General features: G+C 38.8%; 1 pseudogene; it reads right to left on the minus strand.

Annotated features, from left to right (window-relative positions):
- Positions 1 to 24,531, minus strand: part of LOC137503277 (zinc finger protein ZFP2-like) — a 69,419-nt pseudogene that overhangs the window by 21,678 nt on the left and 23,210 nt on the right.

A 24,531-nucleotide genomic window follows, 5' to 3' on the forward strand; every position in this document is an offset into this window, starting at 1 on the left:
TTTGTCTGTCTTCTTTAAGTGAGATTTTCTCTTTTATGATTTTTTCAGTTCTTAGCTTAAATTGTAAATTGGCACATCATAATTTACTATTGGTATAATGCGACATGAGCTTTTGTGTATTTTGGGGATGGCTCTTACTGTGGGGAGTTGAGGATTTTTTGATAGTGAGGCTTTCTTTTTCTTGTTCTGTGAGAATAAAGTCTGTTTGCTGGATCGGTTGTTTTATTTTGTTTTGAAATATATTTGTAGGGTCACATTGTAGTTCTTGAATTCCGTTGTTGATGACAGCTATTGTTTTTTTCTATATACCCAAGAATAGAACATAACAAGAAGTGTCAAGAGTATAGATCTTGAATAGCAGTGCACTCGCATCTCAGATATGTTCAGACACCGTTCTCTTCTGTAGTGTCTATAATTTAGAACTCAACCAGCAAACATTTATTCAGAGAACAGTGTGCATAAGCAGCAGAATTTCACCTTTAAGCAACTCCTGGACAATATCACATCTATAAATTAGCAGTTCACAGTGTTGGGAGTATATTTTTGCTGCCGAGTCACAATTATTCATTGAATATCCCTCTTCCAACTCTCAAGGTTTTCAAAGACTCTGAGGTGCAAGAATGATGTGCAGGAATTCACTTTTATGCCAGTATAACTACAGACGTGTGCTGGGATATTCAGCTTCATCAAATACCTCTAGAATGGACCCAAATTACACTCCCCAACATGAAAGTAGAATGTTATCACATCACCTGTAAGCTATCAGATGAAGAGAGACTGAACTGTAAGCCACACATTCAGAAGATTACAATGGACTGTGTTTACAGTAGCAACAGACAGAGCAAGGAAAGATGATGACAATAAGTCGCTTCTTCTCCAAAATTATTTCACAGCTTCTCCGCCAAGGCAGAGTTTTACTATGAGATCACCCAACATTAGTAACATTGTAAAGAAGTTTAAATGATGAAAATCTTATCTGGAATTTCTTTTGGTGGAAAAATATGTTCACAATGAGATTCAAAGTCCTACTGGCCATAACCGAATTAAATCCAGCACCCACAATTGTACTTCAGTTCAGCAGCTACTAGCACTAAAATTGGATAATGTATGATAGGAGATGATGTCAATCCCACAACGATACCATTATCAAACCATGGAGAATAAAGACATAACCATACAACCTACAGAAATCCATTTCAATAAACGCCAGAGGTAATCAATAAACAATAAACAGTCATTTGATGGGTACATAGCTCATGAATTGTCCTGATGCCTCGATCTTGAAACGCTGCCTGTCACAACTTCATTGGTAGCTGGACATAACCAAGGTTCCTTCACTATCAAGTCCACAACTTTAATTCAGCTTTTTGCCACTATCAAACATAGCATGCACTGCCATCTCCCTAGTAAATGCTAGAGGCCAATTGTCCACTTGGCGACCATAATCTGTGGGCATGTGCCACCAGAACCCCTTTCCTTGCCCCATGAACAAAGTTTCTGTCACTAGTTGGACCTATAGATGTATATAAATACTGTTGTTTGTACTTCCTAAGAGTTGGCTGCCTTGCGTAGCACATTATCACATACTCCCAGACAAAGAAACAAAAGAGAGACATACTTTTCCTAGATGTCCATGTAGCAAATGGAGACTGCTGGGGTTAATATTGGGGAAGCACATAGTAAACTATGCCCCTGCCAAAGTTATTCAGCTACTAAGGGTTAAATTCTGGCCTCTATAAAGTTATTTGCCATGAGACTTACAAGTGATGCATTTGTTGTTCTTTCAAGCCAGGCTGGTTCCTCTTTGATTTTTACTTGCAGGTCCATTTCACACTGCAACTGAAGTAGTTAGAAGGTACTGGGGTTCTTGATTACTTCCAATGATTTTACACTAAAACATAGGCCAGAGAAATATATTACCTTATTGCTGTCATTGCTACTTAGGTTATCAGTCAACAGACTAAGCATTATGCTTGAAATTTTACATGCCGTCAATATTATGAACATACCAAAAAGACTCAAAATTTTACATGACTGTTAATATTGTGATCATACCTATTGGACCTCAAGTTTTCTATGACTGATACTATGCAGAAGAATCTCTATAACAACACTGATAACCATAACAAGAATTCTTCATATGATATCCTAAACGGAAACTTCTCAAAATTTGGAACCCTACTACCATATGTCGCAGCCTACAGTGTAAAGAACAACTCAACATTCACAGCGTCACTATTAAATTGCAAACATAGGTAAATAACACAGCAAAACAATAATTAAAATTATGCACTACATATTGTAATTTTTTTCTGAAACTAATATCTGCGATTCTTCACCTGCGTAGCCCTTCAGAAATATTCTTCACTCCAAAAAATGTTGATAGGTAAGGTAAGTTACGTTATATTGCTACAACACACGAGGAACAGATTTGCTGGCACTTGTGACACAAAGGCCAGGAGTTTTCAAAAAGAATGCCAGTTATATGCGTATACAGTTTTAATGCTTAAGTAGAAATAAAATTTAAGAAAATTAAAAATATTAAATGTTAAAAATATGTAGAATGCTGAAACTGAGAAAGATTAGTATTAACTTCTTACTGCTCCCAAATGAGATGTATAATTTTCGCAAAAGTAAATTATAGAACTTGAACCTTACCGACAATAGAGATTGTGGACACAGTGTAAATGATAGAAATCACAATTTCTCAATGAAGAAAATCTGTAGCACAATAAATTAACGGAATAGGCTGTACAAATGGCTAATACGCGTCTTATGTAACACATACCTCACACCTAGAGACAAAACCAGATATTTTAATTCAGTGTAATCACTTAAAACAAACACTTAAAGAACGGATTTGATTTGTATCAGTCAGTAGAACGGGCTGAATTTAGGAAAGGATGAATTACCAGTGACAACTCCAGAGTACACGACACTTCTTGAAAACAGCACTGGGTGCAATGTCCCGTTATATTTCTAACTATCAACTATCAATACAGTCCTGCTCTAGTGGGCTTTACACGTGGTCAAAGAGAATGAGTAAGAGATGACTCTCAACGTTATTTTTCAATTCTGTACGAAACGGCTGCGCAAAGATCGCCAGGAATTGCACACCAGCGCCTCTAGTGTAAACAGGGCTGAACTAAAATTACCGGACGGGTGATTTAAATAGTTTAGCGCGCGGAGGGTCCCCAGGTTCTCGTCCCCCCTCCACTCTTAAATATTATATTAAATATATTTTTACTTTTTTATTTCTCTTATATTTTTCTTTCATTTCCTTTTCTTTCTTTCCTTCTTTCTGTTACCTTTTTCTGAAATACTGCATTCTGAACAACAATACACCTGGAGGTTGGCCTGTGCTTTATTATTATTATTATTATTATTATTATTAATAATAATTTTTTTGCTGGAGAAAAGAAGCTTACTACTTGTGCTGCTTATTATAATTATTTCAATTATGGAGCTATATTTTATTTGTATTAATTCACAAAGCCTTCAAGGATCGGAGTGACTGGCCTTGCCTGTGCTGCTTTTGTTTGTTTCTGCTGAGGAAAAAGGAAGCTCACTCACAAAGGGAGGAAGGAAGTGACCTGAAGGTGAGTGGGATTGGCAAAACTTATCTCAGATTAAGACCTATGACAGAAATAGACACTAACATCCCCTCGTACATCAGTCCTCTTTAACACTACTTAAGCCAACTGTAACAGTCAATAGTATCAAGATATGCCACTTATGCAGGAAATAAAATATAAATACAATGTAAGAAAGAAAACCATGCACAGGAACCATAATGGTGAAAGGAAACTCATATGCTAAGGAGGGAGTTTGTAGGATTCAAAGGTAAATTGAAATGAAACATGATCTTTTGATTTATGGAGCTATATTCTACCTACTATCCACAGTGTTACAGGTATAAAATTGTGTAGAAATTTGAACAAAAGTTTTAGTGATCATAGTATATCATAATCTCATGACATTATATTCAGCAGTGTTAATCATCAATTAATATTCATCAGCCAGGAAACTATTCAATAGAACACAAATACAAGATCATTCATTTATGAAATAAAGACTGGAACTGACAAGGTACAACATAATACTTTTCTCTCTTATTGCAGTTTAACGTTGCACTGACATTGCAAAAGTTTTCAGCAACACCATTAGTATTTTCCCAAGGAACTTACTAGATGATACATCTTTCAGTCTGTCAAAAGAGGCACCTAGGGCCACACACTGAAAAATATTGAGATTTGTACTTCTTTTGCATCTACTAGAGGACGGCAAATCTCTGGCAGAGTAGTGTTTGAAGAAACCAAGACATGATAGCACATACTCTGTTCCTACATACGGCACCAAAACACAACATATCATTCAATCAGTCATCTGCATTTAGATGAAAAACAATGTCAAGCTACAAAATTGTATGCATCCCTTGTATTCATTAACCTACACTATTTACAATAAAAAATGTTCTATTTTATGTGACAGTAGGATATATCAAAATTTTTCTGCTACATGGAAAAGGATGGAATCATGAATATATTTGAGGGTTTAAAAGACAAGAGAGAGCTTACAGATTCTGTGATTGCTCCCTCTTACAACATGCAGGAGGTACAAATAATGCTTCCTTTCAGTCCATCCGCAGGAGAGGATTTCTAATAAATTTAGAGAAATATGTAGCGTCAGGATCTACATACAATAATATGGCAGCTGATCCAGCAAAACATTCCCATGCCAAGTCACAACATAGCTCCACCTATTAAGAGCTATGTCTGAGGAATTGCTTGCTAATTTAGTACAGTATTATGAACAATATGCTGCTACTTCCACAACATTATGGTGTGCAAGGGACTTTGCTGTGACCTAGACGAAATGCCAGTTGAAGACAGTGGAACCTCACTTCAGACAGTTCCATTTGTACCTACTGTATATCGAAGGCAGAAATCTATGTTGGTGGTTGCAGAGTAGGCTGATCTGTGGTCTGACAGCATGCACTCCAACCGGCCAACCAAGCAGAGGAGGGGTGGCTATGGTTCCACCGTGTTTCTACACCTCTGCATTTCGGACACAGGAACGGGCTGTTCCCCTACCACTGGCTGTCCTGAGAATGGTTTTTCCTTTCGCCTGCAGTAAGGCGATTGATGGGACAGTTCCTAGTATATGTCATGGCCACCAAACATCTTGCCCTCACCACCAATCTCCTTGCTTAAGATGATGATGCTTGTTGATTAAAAGGGCCTAAAATCTAGTTCATTGTTTTAAGAGAAAGTACAACTAGGCAACCATCCCCTATATATATTAGTAATCGGAGAGAAGAAATGGAAGGGGGCTGACACTAGGAAAAATGATGGTATCAGCTAAGGAGGACCAGGGCCATGGACGGAAAATAAGACTCCCTAGGCCTCCATACATAATACAATCCGGGGCAGAAAAGAACAGGTCGTGATCGAGGTAGATCAGATAGGATAGATGAAAGTGTGGAGCCTGGCACAAGTAAGTGGAAGCAGTGCCAATATTCAATTAAGGGCTCCGTGGTCGCCTACCCAAGCTCCCAAGTGCAGAGCCCACACGGGACCCCTTTTAGTCGTCTCTTACAGCAGGCAGAGGATGCTGTGGCTGTTATTCTACTGGCCCTACCCACAGAGGGACAACTATGATAAGGCTAGTTGCTTTACGTTGCACCGACACAGATAGGTCTAATGGCGATGATGGGACAGGAAAGGCCTAGGAATGGGAAGGAAGCAGCCATGGCCTTATTTAAGGTACAGCCCCAGCATTTGCCTGGTGTGAAAATGGGAAACCACAGAAAACCATTTTCAGGGCTGCCGATAGTGGGGTTCGAACCTACTATCTCCCGAATACTGGATACTGGGCGCACTTATGTTTCAAATTGTCCGAAATTCATTTGCCTTGGTGTGGTATGTTTTCATGTTCTGGCCTCAGGAGATTAAAACAAGAACAGTAAGGATGCTTACCTCAAATATCTTGTACTTTTCCTTCAAACACGCAAACGAAGATAACAGATATGCGCATACAAATCAAAGTAAAGCAAAATGTCACAAACGTCAAAAAAGTGGTCGTCCCACGCGGTCCAAGTTGTCAAACTCAAATCGACTAATAGCAATCGGGAGATGTTTCTACCAATAGGAGCTGCCGTATTCGTCACGTGGGCTTAGGGTGAATGACGTGATGTACAACAGCGCGCCCAGTGGAGGGCAAAAGTATTCAGTCTGAGCCGGGCCCTCGGAAGGGTAGGACCTATGCCGCTGTCAAACCCTTGCACGTGGTAGTGGTGGGGGTAAGGTTGGGCAGTTCGGTTCACTGCGTCTCATTCCTACATATATAGATTGAGACGGCGGTGGTTCGGTTATTGATGTTGGGGAGGAAGGGGCGTTAGCGTTGAAGGAGGGATTGGATATGGGTGGGGTATAGTAGCCATTACTGAATTAAAACAGCTCATTTGCGAGCTTTAATCTGAAAATGCAACAACCCGACAACATTATAGAGATCATTTTGCAGTTGCTCACAATCTTGAAACTTATTTATTAGTCTGTACAGAATAACATCATCTGCGAAAAGCCTTATCTCTGATTCCACTTCTTTACACATATCATTGATATATATAAGAAAACATAAAGGTCCGATAACACTGCCTTGAGGAATTCCCCTCTTAATTTTTACAGGGCAGGATAAAGCTTCACCTACTCTAATTCTCTGAGTTCTATTTTCTAAAAGCAGAGCCACCCATTCAGACACTCCTTTATCTAGTCCAATTGAACACATTTTGGCCAGTAGTCTCCCATGATCTACCCTATCAAACGCCTTACACAGGTCAGTCGCGATACAGACCAATTGGCCTCCTGAATCCAGGATATCTGTTATATCTTCCTGGAATCCTACAAGTTGTGCTTCCGTGGAATAAACTTTGTAACAGTATGGCTTCTCTTCTGTTTGTGTCCGCATATGAACAGTTAGATCAGACTGCCTTTTTTGGGAATGATTTGCCACAGACACAGCAGCTATTTGGCTTCTCGCCTGTATGGGTCCGCATATGATCAGCCAGACTGCCTTTCCTTGTGAATGATTTGCCACAGACATTGCAGCTGTAAGGTTTCTCGCCTGTATGGGTCCGCATATGTTCGGTTAGTTTGCCTCTCTCTTTATGACTCGCCTGTATGTATCCGCATATGTTCGGTAAGTTGGCATCTCTTTATGAATGATTTGACACAGACATTGCACCTGCATGGCATCTCGCCTGTATGAGTCCACATATGATCGGTAGTGAATCATAAGCCACAGACATTGCACCTGTATGGCTTCTCGTGTCTATGGGTCCGCATATGAACGGTCAGACTGGCTTTCGTAGTGAATGATGTGCTACACACATTGCAGCTGTATGGCTTCTCGCCTGTATGGGTCCGCATGTGTTCGGTTAGTTTACCTCTCTGTATGAATGATTTGCCACAGACATTGCAACTGTATGGCTTCTCGCCTGTATGGGTCCGCATATGCTCGATCAGACTGGCTTTCGTTGTGAATGATTTGCTACACACATTGCAGCCGAATGGCTTATCGCCTATATGGGTCCGCATATGTTCGGTTAGTTTACCTCTCTGTATGAATGATTTGCCACAGACATTGCAGCTGTATGGCTTCTCGCCTGTATGGGTCCGCATTTGAACAGTCAGGTTGATTTCTGTGCGAATGATTTGTCGCAGACATTGCACCTGTTTGGCTTCTCGCCTGTATGGGTCCGCATGTGTTCGGTTAGTTTCTCTCTCTTTATGAATGATTTGCCACAGACATTGCAGATGTATGGCTTCGCCCCTGTATGGCTCCGCATATGACCGGTTAGAATGCCTTTCTGAGTGAATGATTTGCCACAGAGATTGCAACTGTATGGCTTCTCGCCTGTATGGGTCCGCATATGACCGGTTAGAATGCCTTTCTAAGTGAATGATTTGCCACAGAGATTGCAACTGTATGCCTTCTCGCCTGTATGGGTCCACATATGATCGATCAGACTGGCTTTCGTTGTGAATGATTTGCTACACACATTGCAGCCGTATGGCTTATCGCCTGTATGGGTCTGCATATGTTCGGTTAGTTTACCTCTCTGTATGAATGATTTGCCACAGACATTGCACCTGTATCGCTTCTCGCCTGTATGGGTCCGCATATGAACAGTCAGGTTGACTTTCAGTGCGAATGATTTGTCGCAGACATTGCACCTGTTTGGCTTCTCGCCTGTATGGGTCCGCATATGTTCGGTTAGTTTACCTCTCTGTATGAATGATTTGCCACAGACATTGCAGCTGTATGGCTTCTCGCCTGTATGGGTCCGCATTTGATCAGTCAGGTTGACTTTCAGTGCGAATGATTTGTCGCAGACATTGCACCTGTTTGGCTTCTCGCCTGTATGGGTCCGCATATGTTCGGTTAGTTTACCTCTCTGTATGAATGATTTGCCACAGACATTGCAGCTGTATGGCTTCTCGCCTGTATGGGTCCGCATATGATCAGTCAGGTTGACTTTCTGTGCGAATGATTTGCCACACACATTGCACCTGTATTGCTTCTCGCCTGTATGGGTCAGCATATGATCGGTCAGACTACCTTTCAATGTGAATGATTTACCACAGACATTGCACCTGTATGGGTTCTCGCCTGTATGGGTCCGCGTATGTTCGGTTAGTTTACTTCTCTTTGTGAATGATTCGCCACAGACATTGCATCTGTATGGCTTCTCGCCTGTATTGGTTCGGATATGAACGGTCAGACTGCCTTTGCTTGTGAATGAGTTGCACTTGAGGAGTCGATTTTCCTTGTGTCTCTTCACATGTCGCAATAGGTCCAACTTCCTAGCCAGGACTTCACTGCACACACTACACCTAAAACTAGATGATCCGCCGTCCGGAGGTTGATGATCTCTATAGCTCACCTCGGGTCTCGATCTACAGTGACAAATTAAAACCATGTGACCAATAGTTCAACAGCCAAATCCACTACAACTCTCACACAGGGGATTTGCTACTGGACATTCCAATCACTGATATCCAGTGCAGAGAGCTCGTTACTCATAAATATTACATTCCTGAGAGTAAACATCATCTGAGGTTAAATTTCAAAAGCTCTCACTTGTTACGAGAATATGTAGCGTCTTTTCTTAATCACGATATCACGCGCAAGAAACTTGTCACGGTTTAGAAATGTACAAGTTAATAGACCTCATTTGAAGAAAGCATGAGAAGTGGTCCTGCCTAAAAGGGTAAATACTCGTACAAGCTCTTTAATCCAGCACATATAATTCTATCGAAATCCGTAGTCTGTTCTCCTACATAAAGAACGGCATATGCTTTGGAGTTTTGATCTTGTTGAAGCACTCTGCGCTTTGTCGCAGGCAAGTAATAATTTTTGTAAAGGACCTTGTTCTTGAGGTTGTTTGAGAAAATATCTGTGTTGTAGATATTAATAAAGTTGAGAACGTTTGTCGACATTCAGCAAGATCTGTTGAAACATGGCTAATCTTTTATGAATGTTATTTTGTCACACAAATATACATATTGTATTTGTGCATTGTTATCATATCACTATACCATTTTATTATGTCACTGTGTCGCTTTTCCGAAATATGTATCTTTGATGTGCAATCAAACATAGCCAACCTATATATAGGACGGTAGGTTTATACAAGGACGTTCATACTTACTACCGTGTACTACATCAGTCTACGTCTTAATTCCTGTATTTAACACGGAAGCCACTAATCCTGATGAAATCCTGGAAAAGCTGAAATATAACAAGTATACGACGGCTCTCCCGCTAGCATTGATACTGTCTTTTGTCCTCAAGACACTGCTGTTAAAGACATTATGAAGGCAACACAGAATATGGCATTGGTGGTAGCGTTTTATTACAATGTTCTAATATTCTGATTTTGAAACCTAACGCAACCTATCATGCCCTTGATTATTCTTACACGTATTACTTTAACAATACGGATAGAAGGAGCATGAAATTCAAGGCTTGAGCCAAAATTCGAGATGACAAGACGTTGAATTGCACCGTAGTGGATATTGCTGCTATGTGAAAGAAGGAATATTATTCTATTTATTTCAAAAGATCACGGGCAACGTGATTATTTTTTGTGGATTCATAACATAGTTGGATAGCATCCAATTCTGAGCCTGTCTCCCCACGACAGAGTAGTTCTACATATTCTACGGAAGAAGGGCGGGAAATGCAAATTTCTTGGTTGAAGGTGAGATCCGCTTAAAACTGCCACATGGGAAAATCGATCACGCAGGCTAAAATATATCGTAACATGAACTGGTACTTTCCAATTCATGCTGTATGAACTGAATTCACATGGCCCAGTCGAATGCATGACTGGCTCACAAGCAAAGTAATGGGAGGTTCGAACATGCATTGTTACTGCACTCTTTGGAGAAAATAAGTGGACAAATGAAAGGGGGTCATTGATTCCAGATATGACAGACTAAATCTCTTGATCATCAAACAAGATATTGATGTTGACACCACTAGACAACAGGGGGCAGAAAATACGACACTGGATAGTATTACATAAAATCAGCTTCATGGTCCGTATCGCACTTCAATAGATTCACAATTAAGTATTTATTTATTTTCCACCTAGTCGATACAATGATTGCTTAAGGCAATTTTTAATGGTCAAAAGTGGTACATGTTTCGTATATTATCAACATCTTCAGCCACATAACACTGTTTAGTTGAAAAATATATACAATTGACTAAGTAATGCTTTAGAGGAAGTGTCCTTAAAATTAACATAAGATTGACAAGATTAAAACAAACAAATAACTCAAGAGAAAATATATGAATTATTTCTACAATAGAAAGCAGTCGTCAAGGAAACACTTGTACAATATCCATAGAGAAATTGTCCTAATAAATATTCTTTTCTTAATAATTCATGAAAAAAGATCAATTCATAAATTAAAAATTGTACAATTTATAAGTAATTATCGAAATGAAGAAATCCTGATATCACAGTGCGGCTCTTATTATTAATGTAGATGAAAATATAACTAATTCCTAGTTGTCAAATCTTATTAAGCCTGCTTTCCTTTGGAACAGTAACTCCTATCATTCTTTCACAGTTTTGCGCCGGGTGTAATATTGATGATGCGTTCTTCCTTGCTCTTGCACCTGAGGAGGTGGAGGAGCGGGGGATATAGGTGTGTCAAGAACTTCCTTGCTGTCACCTATAGCTTCAACTGAGGAGGAATAAGTTGTAGGGCTATCTGTAGGTGGAGAAATTCCAATTCTTTTTTCGTGATCCTTCTCAAGCATTTTCAAATATACTAGAATTTGATAATATAATGGATTTTTATATTCTACAGCCTCATTAAGGTTATCATTTTTCTTTACAAGTTGGTCTAGATGAATGTACAGGTCTTCATATGTGTTCATTAAGCTGCCCTTTTTTAACTGTTTTATGATGCCTTAAGCAATCATTGTATCGACTAAGTGGATAATAAATAAATACTTAATTGTGAATCTATTGAAGTGCGATACGGACCATGAAGCTGATTTTATGTTATCCTAATGCCAACCAGGCAAGCAAAGAAGCTAACACCTACCTCAACTTAAAGATGAAAATAGCTAAAGTGACAAAAGATATAGTGTTTTTGAAGGAATGCCTTAAAAATAATTTGACTCCCAGTTTTCTAAAAAGTGCCCAAAGAAAAACTACATATTCTAATCATCATAAGTTTACTCAAATGAAGGTCAATAAAATATGGTTAAAAAGAGAAATTCAATTACGTATAAAAGAAAGAAACTTCTTAATGAGAAAATGTACTTTGCGCACCTCTCAGCACCACTGAACTTGCTTCCTCTGGAATGGGATTCTTTCCAGAAACATATCAACGAAAAAATGGAGAACACACTTAAAATGAAACAAGAAATTATGGATAATAAATTAATTAAGTTGAAAAATTTAGCATCTAATAGAGAAGAAAGAAAGTTAGTTCCTAATGTTACGTTTGATGATAGTGTTTATCCACCTCCAATTAAAAACTTGTCTGAGATAGAATTTAATGAAGGAGAAACCTCTATTTTAAGTCAAGGCCCTAATTTCAATTGGCCAAGTTCAAACCAAAGTTATGATTTAATCACCACATTAGCTGAAACAGAAACAGCAATACAGAATCTACCTGTAGACTTACAGAATGACGTAAGGTATGAAGCTAAGAAGAAAATTCCTATTTTAGTAAAAGGTTTACAATCACTTCGAGGCACCAACAAGGCGGTTAATAACTTAAAACAAAAAATCAAACTAAATAACTTAATTATCACAAAAGCAGATAAAGGAGGAACAGTTGTAGCTCTAGATGGAAATGTTTATATTGAAAGAACAGAAACATTTTTAATAACAATTCGTTTAGTACAGTTGATAAAGACCCGACATCACGTATTCAGAGGGATCTTAAAAAACTATTAAAAAGCACGTCTTTCTTGTTTAATGAACATGATGTGCAAACATTAATAAATATGAACCCTAGACTCCCGACTGCGAGAGCACTACCGAAATTACATAAACAGGGAGAACCGATTAGACCTATCATAAATTTCAAAAATAGCCCCATTTATAAAACTTCTAGATTTATACATAATTTCTTATCAAGAAAATACGTATTTCATTGTAAAACACCTATCAAAAACTCAGTGGATTTTTGCAATCTAGTTAAAGATTTTAAACTTGGATCATCTCACACGACATGTTCGTTTGACAGAACCAACATGTATACAAACATTCCAATAGAAGACACTATCAGAATCATTAAGAAGAATTTAACGAAGAACAAATTAGTAAGCATACCAGAAATTGAAGATTTTATTAATGTTTTAAAATTCGTGTTAAATCAAAATTATTTTACGTTTAATAATAAAATTTACCGACAAAAAGGACTCTCAATGGGAGCCCCAGCATCAGGAATATTGGCTAATATATACTTAGACTATTTGGAACACACGAAAATTATTAATCAAATAGAGGGTTTGGATTTTTGGACACGTTATGTGGACGATGTTTACGCTATAATAGATAACAGACTCACCGATAGCAATAAAGTTTTAAATATATTGAATAATTTGGATTCCAATATAAAATTCACTTTAGAAGAAGAAGTTGAAAAATCACTGAATTTTCTGGACATAGTCACAACAAGAGAAGAAAAAGGATTTTCTTTCAAAATACACAAAAAACCCACTTTCACACTGACCACTATCAAGAACAACTCGTTACACCCTGAGGCACAGAAAAGATCAGCATATTATAGTTACGTTAACAGAGCGTTTAGTATTCCTTTATCCAAATCTGAAAGGAATAAAGAACTGTTGTTTATCCGACAATAAGCCCTCTTGAATGGTTTCAACAATAACATGATTGATAAAATAATTAATAAATTTTCGGAGAAGCAACAATCTAAATTAGCAGTCGAACCTAGTAAAACTGAAAAATATATCAAGTTCACATATAATAATCCAAACATTCATGTAATAACAAATTTATTTAAGAGAAAAAATTTCAGAATTGCATTTTCCACCAATAACAACATGAAACATAGTATTTTCAACTATGATACAATAAATCTCTCGGAAAAAGATAAATTTTTTTATTCCGGAATATATAAACTCACATGCTTTGAATGTAAGAATACATACATAGGACAATCTGGCCGCAATTTTAAAGTTAGATATATGGAACATGTGAATGCTGAAAAACATAGAAGATTCTCAGCAATGGGATCACACATGACTGCCACAGGTCATAAATTTACCAACATAGAACAAGACCTGACCATCATAAAAAAGTTAAAAAAGGGCAGCTTAATGAACACATATGAAGACCTGTACATTCATCTAGACCAACTTGTAAAGAAAAATGATAACCTTAATGAGGCTGTAGAATATAAAAATCCATTATATTATCAAATTCTAGTATATTTGAAAATGCTTGAGAAGGATCACGAAAAAAGAATTGGAATTTCTCCACCTACAGATAGCCCTACAACTTATTCCTCCTCAGTTGAAGCTATAGGTGACAGCAAGGAAGTTCTTGACACACCTATATCCCCCGCTCCTCCACCTCCTCAGGTGCAAGAGCAAGGAAGAACGCATCATCAATATTACACCCGGCGCAAAACTGTGAAAGAATGATAGGAGTTACTGTTCCAAAGGAAAGCAGGCTTAATAAGATTTGACAACTAGGAATTAGTTATATTTTCATCTACATTAATAATAGGAGCCGCACTGTGATATCAGGATTTCTTCATTTCGATAATTACTTATAAATTGTATAACTTTTAATTTATGAATTGATCTTTTTTCATGAATTATTAAGAAAATAATATTTATTAGGACAATTTCTCTATGGAATATTGTACAAGTGTTTCCTTGACGACTGCTTTCTATTGTAGAAATAATTCATATATTTTCTCTTGAGTTATTTGTTTGTTTTAATCTTGTCAATCTTATGTCAATTTTAAGGACACTTCCTCTAAAGCATTACTTAGTCAATTGTATATATTTTTTATCTAAACAGTGTTATGTGGCTGAAGATGTTGATAATATACGAAACATGTACCACTTTTGACCATTAAAAATTGCCTTAAACAATCATTGTATCGACTAGGTGGAAAATAAATAAATACTTAATTGTGACTGGATAGTATGTCATGCGTTCTGTGGCATATCACACCAAGCAAAGTTGCAAAAGCCTGTAACCCTTCTTCTTTACGCGAATACGTGATTCCTGTGACAAGTAATTTATCAGGTTCGCAATTAGTTTTCAGTAAAATAATGTTTCATTCTGCATTGATAAATATTCTACATGAACCAGCTATATTGCTGTAACACGTGGCGCTTCCCAGGTGACGGATACGGGTTCCCCGCTGGCCTGCCGATGAACATGAGCAAAATATAAAAGCTCTCGCGTACCAAACATGTACAAAGTCTTTAATGGCAACTTTGGCGGAGATGGAGACGTTCACTAGGGACCAGATGGCGGAAGAGGTACACTAAATTTCTGGAAGATAATGCAGAAAAGAGGGTAGCGTTTCTTCTCTAGAGGAGTGGCTGCAAAAGGCATCTGTTCTCCATGTCCGCAGCTGCGTTACTACCTTCCGTCATGAGCCCTTAAATGCTTCAAGACAAGCCGGCCGTAAAATAATACCGTTGCATCATTACAGAAATATGTCTCATGGTATCGGAGCCAAGGTTAGTGCAGCCCCTGAAAGGGACGCGCATTGCCAGTGCCCAGTCAGCATGAAAAGTATGCTAGGGTTACCGTCGCACGGGCTGTGACGGCTAACCATGCTAGTACCCCCATTTTGTATCCCATCATTGAATTATGCCTGGGTGAAGCAGCGAATAAGCCACTGCACTTGAGAGAAGGCTTGTAGGCATCTGAGAGGTGCGGAAAATAAGATGGAATAGAGAAAAGTCATGTGAAAAGAGGTGTGGTTACTAACTGGTGTACAACAGAAACCGAAGAACAGCTCATGGTGTTGATATTGTCATATCAGCTAAATTTGACGGTTCAGTCTCCGAGGTGCAAAATTTAACAATCGCTTGATGTAACTCGTCCGCATTGGGGAGAGAAGGAAATTCCAATTTTTCAGCGCAACGCTCCACAAACTGACGTGCGCATGAAAACCAAAGATGCGTTCTGGGCACTGCCTGATAAGAAGACCGCTGCCGCTGATCTGAATGGACGTGTCGGACCGAGGAAAGAAGAAAAAAAAGTAACAGTCCATGGCGTTCATGGACATGGAGAAAAGAACGACGATGCCCAACAAATTCGCGATTATGCAGAAACTGATCATCGCAAACACACGGTTCAAAAAGAAAAATATTCATCTACTCTGTACTACAGTGGCTCCCATCCAATTCGCATTGACTACATCCTTGTGAGGGGGTGAAATCTTGAAGATGTTCTAGAGATAACAGTTGCCCCTTATTAAATCCTTGCGATGCAACAACGACCAGTCATCTAAGCTGTGGATAAAGTCACCAAGAGCCCAATACTTCACAGGAAATACACATATAGGGATCAAATGGTTGCCCCTGAAGAAGGAGACTAACGTCGTTGCAAAAGTTACAGAGTCACAAATCACCATAGTTGAAGCGAGCCGGAATAAACTGAAAGACGCCTTTCGCTCTATTCCCGGAACAATTAAGTCAGGGCGACGTCAACGAAGGATTAAACATGACATATGGCCTAGGAATGAAGATGTTAAATATGCAGTACGGTTGAAGAAGCAGCTGTACCACGAGTTTCTTGCTCGTTGGAATGCCTACAAGGCAGCCACTCGTAAAATGAAGGAGGTATTTGCCGCAACAAAATCAAACCGGTAGGCAGGTCTATATGTGAAACATGACATGCGCGAATTCGAGCGGAATTTTTAACGGCTAGTCAATCGAGCCATCGCAAAACGTCAGTTGTCCAACGTTTTTACGGCATCAATGAGGAAACAGACGATTTGCTACTGGACAGGCGGGAAGCGCGAGTACACTGGTGAAACTATTTTGACAACATCTCAATCATGGAATTTCCGTATCTACCAATCCTAATCACCTCCTCTGTTGAAGGTCCAACGTAGGAAAATGGCGTCACTAAAGTCCAGACTATGCTGAAGGAAATGAAACCAGGGGAAGCCATCTGTCCCGATTATCTTCCAGCAGAGTTTTGTTTCTCTCAATGGGGGGATGCAACAGTGTCGCTAAAGCAAGCTTTTCAACCATATCATCAAAGAACGTCAAAAACAAACAGACTAGCGACGGAGTATCAATTCAGAAATAAGGGAAGCCCTGCCGATTTTTCTAATCACGGCCCGAACATACTTCCGAGCCTCGCAATGAGAGACTTAGAACAAATCTTCGACAAAAGGATTAGCGATTTAGACAAACATACAACAAGCCAAGCTGGCTTTGTGTAAAATTGTGGCGCAATAAGAGATCCCATGCTGCCGGACTGTTACTGAGAAACACTGTGAAAAGAGTAAGAGGCTTCATCACAAATTTCTGGACCCTTAGAAGCCCTTCCATCGGGTACTTCATGACCTAATCAGTCAGCCCTACAAGTACATGGCATTCCAGAGCACCTTGCTGAGAGGGTATAATTGCTCTACAAAGAACAAATGAGTTGTGTTCAAGCTGCCGCAGGAGCGTCTGATGACTTCCGCATAACTGTAGGAGTCCATCAAGGCCCCGGCTTATCAGCACTGCAGCTCATTCTTGTGATGGACATAATTACCACAATCCTGCGCAGTCCAATACCATGGACACTTCTCTAAGCAAATTATATCATTTGGCTGAAGAGAATAAGCTAGACCTGCAGCATCAAACAGAAGACCGGAACAATCGACTAGCGCAATAAGCCCCGCGCCTCAACAAGAACAAGACAGAATACATTGCATTACATCGTCGAGAAGTTGGAACCATGCATGTTGACGTTGAAGATATAGCACGAGTAGAGGTATTTAAGTATATTGGCTCCACAATCTATGATTATGGCCGACTTACTGATGAAGTCAACTTAAGGATATACAAAGCCTGACTGAAGTGGAGAATGACAACAGGCGCCCGTCCGAACTTTGGACGAAGGGTCATCTCTAAACTAAGTTCTATCGAACTGATATCTGCCCTATCGATATCCATCCTGTCGTTTTCTACGGCAACGAATACTGCCCAGCTCTAGAGGTAGAACGCCAACTAAGCATCATGGATAGGAAGTTGCTTAGATGGAAGGCTGGCATAACTAGACGAGATCACATTTCAAATGATGTTATTAGAAAACGTTCTGGCATTGCACCGATCCAGAAGAAAATTGGGGAAAGTCGTGTGCACTGGTTTGGGCATTTGTTGCGTGTAGAGGACGATACATTGGGAAACTCAGACTATTACACAGAAAGTCGATGAAATGCAATGGATATTTTACACATCCTAACATTCAAATTAGTTTATTGTATGTTCAAATTTTCTACCCTAATGCCTATGTGCAATATATATAAAAACTTATTTTCACAAAATAGTGTTTGAATGGCTAAACGCTTTTGGATTTAGTGTTTATGTGACTCCTATAAACGCATTATAAAGAAAAATATATAACTCAACAAAATAAAAATTTCAGGATTAGCTGTATTAATTAGGAGTGACAGTTCATATTTCCGGTGAAATTCTATGATTACCACCAAGAGGGGAGCCCGTCAGTTCATTCTAGCATGAATGGAATTTTGCAATTCATATTTCTGCACACATCCATCATAGATAGCAGACGATCAGAATAATCAATTTGTTATTTTCACCCCAATCAAGTCTATAAATATGAAGACCCTGGAGGTGTGGCACAAAGTGGTCAGCTCAGGGCCATGTGACACTCAACGCCCTAAGCCTGGAAGGAAGCCACATAACTAAGTGGTTAGTTCAGGACCATGTGTCTCTACACAAACGGAAGTAAGCCTCATCACTATTTAGCTCAGGGTGATGTGTCTCTCCACAAATGGAAGGTAATCTCATCACTAATTGGTAACCTCAGAAATACGTGTATTTCCACAAGTCAGCAATTAGGAAATTTTATGAATCTTAAAATCTTTTCTTATGTAATTCAATACCCAACTGGCATGGCAAATAGTTTAGACATTTTAAAGGAAGTCATTTAAGTTGCAGCATGATATTTGTAGACTGCTGAAATGAGAGTGAGGAAACAATAGCGCCTGAGGTGAGATATAAAATAAAGTGGGAAGTAGCAGATAAGATCTGGTCGACTGAATCCTTCAGAAGCATCTAAAATCTATGATGTAAAATGGACTAAGCTACGTAAACAATGGACTGTCCTCTGACATATATGCCAAGAAAAAAGAAGACACATAAAATGCATGTCGCTTTGCTGGTCTCTGCACAAAATATGTTTAGAAAGTAGAAAGCTAATTTATACTCCATCAAAAATAGAAATATGATTTTGTGTGTGAAAAGGATTTATAAGCAACATTTTTACTGGTGGTCATAATACAAGATTGTTCTTTAACGTAGCCTACTGTGTCCTGTTACACATGAATGACAAAGAAACAGAGAGTGTGCGCTGGTACTTGGTAGTTCTGAGGACCGACATGAATATTTCTTGCCACTAGTTGTGAAAGTACAGTAGGAACAAGTCAGTGCATCACATAAGAGCCGAGAAGACTCTAACCACTCACAAAATCAAATAAACCATTCAGAATTCATAGTTTCCATCACAAATCTGGTTTGAAGTCAAACCTTAGGCTATGACTAGCCATCGCATGACCAGCTGATACAAGGGCTTGGTTAAGAGCACCAATCCGAGACTATACAATCATTTCCCATGGATTATCAAAGATCACTTCACACAGTAACCAACAAAGGTGTGACAGCAAAAAATTAATTAGCAATGTCACAACTATAGTTCAAAAACACTATTGTTAAATGTTTGAAAACAGGACATACACTCGTGGTACTTTGTAAGGTCAGTGACAATAATTACAATTTTGAAAGAATATTATATCACTACGTTATTTACCTATTATTATTATTATTATTATTATTATTATTATTATTATTATTATTATTATTATTATTAGCATAGGGCAACAAGTTAGATACATACATACTAATATATATAGTATTTACAAATATACACAGACAAGAAACATGTTTTATACCAGAATGTCCAGTTGAGTGATCGACTGCATAGCTTCCTCTGTTGGTTCCAAAAAGTCACTCGGGCTACCTGTGTAGGAATGTCGTGTACATTCACTTACAATATGGGGATCATCTGCCGAGATGCACCAAAGTCGCACTCTGGTGATGAGATATATTTCCACTTATAAAGGGCATCCCTGCGTCGTCCATGATTTCTTCTCACCCAATTCAGCGGTCCAAATCTTGCGCGGAAGGTGACGTTCACCAGAAAAGATGTTGTGTAAGGAACTGTCTGTGGCAACTTTCCAGCGACTTCTCCATTCTTCTAAAGGGTGAAAATTCCCATCAGTCAATGCGACAGCATCATGCAAAGTTGGATGTGGTGACTCCAACCTCGTTACCTTGAGAACAGGAATATCATCCAAAACAGGCAGTTGAGGGTTCATTTCTAACTTCCTGAACTCTCGGATGGGAGCATTTTATCTTTTAAAAACAGGTGGCATTATACCTGACAGAATTGGGAGCCAATAAAGGGATGTGGACTGGATAGTACCAGATATTAACCGCAAGCTAACATTCAGTTGAGTATCAATTAGTCTTGTATATGGGCTATCCAGCCAAACTGGTGCACAGTACTCACCACACGAGAATACCAGTCCCAAAGCAGATCATAAAGTCTTTGCTGATGGACCCCAACTTGAGCCATACAATTTCTGAAGGATAATATTACGTGTTTTGAGCATTTTTGACAGATTCATAAGATGTTGTTTGTAAGATAGTGTGCGATCAAGTGTAATCCACAAATATTTGGGATAGCTGCTATGCCGAAGTTCTTGGTGACAAAAACGTATGTGAAATTTAATGCCAGCTTGGTGATTATTCATGTGAAAACATGACACTTCTGTTTTCTTAGAGTGAGGACACAGTTGCCATTTCTTGAAGTACGTTTCAAGTGAAATCAGGTCTCTTTGTAGCACTTCTTCTGTCACACTAAGGTATCGATTTTGAGTGGCTAGTGTTATGATATCAGCATAACAAAATGTTTGCGATGATCATTCTGGGAGATCGGAGATATACAAATTGAACAGTAGTGGCAACAGTACCGATCCTTGAGGTAAACCATTTTTGAGCTTCCTTTCTCTACTCATACTATTTCCCATACACACTCGAAATTTTCTGTCATTGAACATATTGCTTATAACATGCACGATTGTCCTACGGGGTGCAATTCGGAGAAGCTTGTAAATTAATCCTTCCCTCCAGACTGCGTCAAATGCTGCTGTAAGATCAATGAATACAGCTGAGGTCTTGAGTTGTTTCTGGAAACCTGCTTCCATGTGGAATGTCAGTGAAAGCACTTGATCGCAGCAGCTGCGATTTGGCCTGAATCCAGCTTGAGCAACTGTAATATGCTGAAAAATAGTTGCGCTGATTCTGTTGTGGAATAGCCTCTCAAAAAGAAGGGCAACTGGTCTATAATTGCTTGGGTCATTGGCAGGCTTACCTGGTTTCAAGATGGAAATCACTTTCCTTCGTTTGAATTCTACTGGGAGTTGTCTGTTCTGTAGAAGGTGGGTAAAAACCTTAACAGCCAACTTCTTGCATTCTTCCCTAAATGAATGCGAAATTCTGGATGAATGTCATCAAAATTGGAGCTGTACTTAGTTTAACGTCTTTGAGAGCAGCATTGATGTCTTGCACCGTAAGCGGTTGTGAATACCTTGATGTGCGTGGTGTTCTTGATTCCAGAGTTTGGAGCTGGCGCCGTATGTATTTGGTATGTTTCTTATCTGATGGAGTTTGGGAAGTTGTGACGATGTGAGATGCTACTTCATCCGGAGTAACTCCAGGCTGTTGCTTCACCAAAGGTGTCCTTCCTCCAAGTTTTCTGCGGTGCCCACAAGATCTTCTACTGGAATGAATTAGGTCGATATTCTCCAGTGTCTCAATCCACCGTTCTCTCCGGGTAGTATCCATGCTGGAAAGAAGTTCATCAGCTATGTCTTCATCATAAGTATGCAGATATTCGTTATAGAGTGCATCAGTCTCTACATTCCAACCAGGGATGTATTCTTTTCTATGGCATACTCTTCTTAGCCGCCATCATAACTGCATCTACGAAACGCTTGTAATTGTGCTTGGGAGCAATCCACCGAACACATTTATCCAGTTCAGTGGTGAATGTTGACCAATTTGCTTTTCTGAAGTTCCTCCGAGCATGTGGTATTGACCGTACAACAGGAATTTTGATGCCAATGTCCACTACAATGGGGCCATGTTGACTGTGGGGAAAATGTCTTAACACTTTACGACTGGTATGTAAGGGCTGTCCTGCATCATTGCAGCTAAGAAATCACAAGTCAGGATTGAAATCCCTATTTCATGCAGCTGACTGGAAAGTACCAAGATCTTTTGGGTCAAAAATCAGATGGAGATTGTTCATTTCTGTCTATTCTACGAGTTTCTTTACACATTCATTGTCATTCGAGTACTTCCATAGTTCATGATGGCTGTTGCCTATATAAACTGCAGGGTGTTGAGCAGTCGGGAGTACGGTACCTGACCACTGTGCGTTTGGGGGTTTATAAATGTTAAAAGTAGTAACATGTGCCACTCGCACAGCAACACAATGGATGTCTTCGTCTTCGTTTTGAAAGAGCATTGAGGCATCTTGGATATTATTATGAACATAAGTAGCTATACCATGTGCACTGTGATATGTTGCACCAAGAGCTGTGAAACCATTAATGAGGCCCCTTATCCGAAACTCTTCTTCATTGGTTGTATGGGTTTCCTGTATAGCCACAAGTCTATCTTATTATCCAGGATAGCTTTGGATAGGTTGTCACATTTTGCACTGCTGATGCTAACTACATTAAGCACGAAAACATGGATGAAAGGTCCGATGTTTCTTGTCTGGTAGCTCTGAGAAGAGCCATTTCCATGAAATACTTCTGCCATTGCTGGAGGATCTTTAAAAAGATAGGTCCAGCAACCACAGTTATTGCTTTCTTAGCACCACCCGGGGATCACGTGTAGGGCACTTTGAGGGTAAACCTACAGACGTGAAGCAATAATGTACCGCCTATTTATCTACTTTTATGAGATAATAAATTCACTTACTTGAAGAATTCTGAATTTGTTTAGGCAACCTGCACAAATTTAAAACTCCACTTTACCTTTCCATTTTATTAGTTAATACTAATTGTGTAAGTATGTTTGCAATCAACACACTAGAAGCACCTGATTGACAATGAACACTAAAATGAATCAGAAAGTGTGACCACATCACTGGAATGAACATAAATTCAATAGCACAATTTTTTTACGCTTACAACAATGCACAAGTTTTATTTGAAAACTATGATACCGAAGATGTAGTATAACTGACTTCAAAGTTTCATTTCTACAACACATTATCTGCTTTGGCGTCCACAAATGGAGGAATCTGACTTAACACACAAGAGAACAGAAATGTTCAGAAAAAAGGAATCTAACCAAATAATTTCAAAATGACATTCTTTGAGTCATCACATAATTGAACTCAGCCATCATTATATTGATTAATGAAACAGATTGTGTTAGTTTTAAATATTTATTGTTTACATTGAACATAAAACTTTATTTCGAATTAGTAGATTTAATTTTTAATCTACAAATATCGCTTTTTCTGTGTGTCACTGTTGGCATGAACGTATAAAAATACTACTCAGAATATCTGGAAGCAATAGCTTCAGATAGCATTTCAGATGATACGAATGTGATGAACAAATGATGCAGAGAAAGTGAAAGAAAGAACACTTTTTCATGGTTGCTTAAAGGTATTGTAAACAAATACACTTCAAAAATATCTAGCTTTACCAGAGATTCTTTTTGTAGATATATAGTGAATAAAACTACTACGAGTACATGATGGAACATTAAAAATGATCTTAAAGTTCCTGAATATTTTAGATAATTTTAACCAATACAATGTTCACATATTAGTGTTTAAATGTAACCTTGTAGAGACAGGATTGAACTGATGAAAATGGCCACTTTTGGAGATAAACCAACCACTACTGAACACAACTGTGAATAGGTACAACATATTCCATATTGTATAGGACTTGTAGTATACGTACTTTGTTTCTTCTTTGATGTATGGCAACAGCTGATCATCAGTTTGTTCCTCTATCAATATTTCCTCCTTAGTATCTTCGGAAGGCTGTCAGTAAGAAATAAGAAAAGTAGAATAAAGAAGTAAGGAAATAAAAATATTGAACCATACGGTTCATGGGACAATTGTATTAACTTTAGTATTGGATATTGTATCACACAAGGCCACCCACGAAGCCATTGTCTTACAGATATGTCATAAAGGAGTCCAGAAGACGCGTTCTTGTGTGAAGTGAGCTAGAGCGTCATTATGAGAAATCTCCAGAAACTCATTAAAAGGAGTTATGTCCCAAGCCAAGCCTCTTGATGAAGATTGGGGACGCTTCCCAGATCCCGGCAAAACTTATATTAGGAGGGAAGAAAGAATTAAATTAATATCTTTGGTTACAGAAGAGTTGCATTGGTTTTGAGACAAGAATTGCAACCTGCATAATTTCAGCTTTATCTTGATATGCATTAGGGCTGCATTCATAAATGCATTCGTTAAATAGAGCACATGATGTAATTTGTGCGGGAAAAACTTCGCGGGCGCGCATATCTTGCACGCGATCAAGCGGCGTGATGACGCTATACGGGATTATAAAATAAGGCCGCCTGGCATATCAGGCTCATTCTTGGACCAGAAGGCCGCGTGAACGAGTCGTCATACTGCGTGTTGGTACTGAG

The sequence above is a fragment of the Anabrus simplex genome, chromosome X (genome assembly GCF_040414725.1).
Source record: "Anabrus simplex isolate iqAnaSimp1 chromosome X, ASM4041472v1, whole genome shotgun sequence".
Taxonomy (NCBI): domain Eukaryota; kingdom Metazoa; phylum Arthropoda; class Insecta; order Orthoptera; family Tettigoniidae; genus Anabrus; species Anabrus simplex.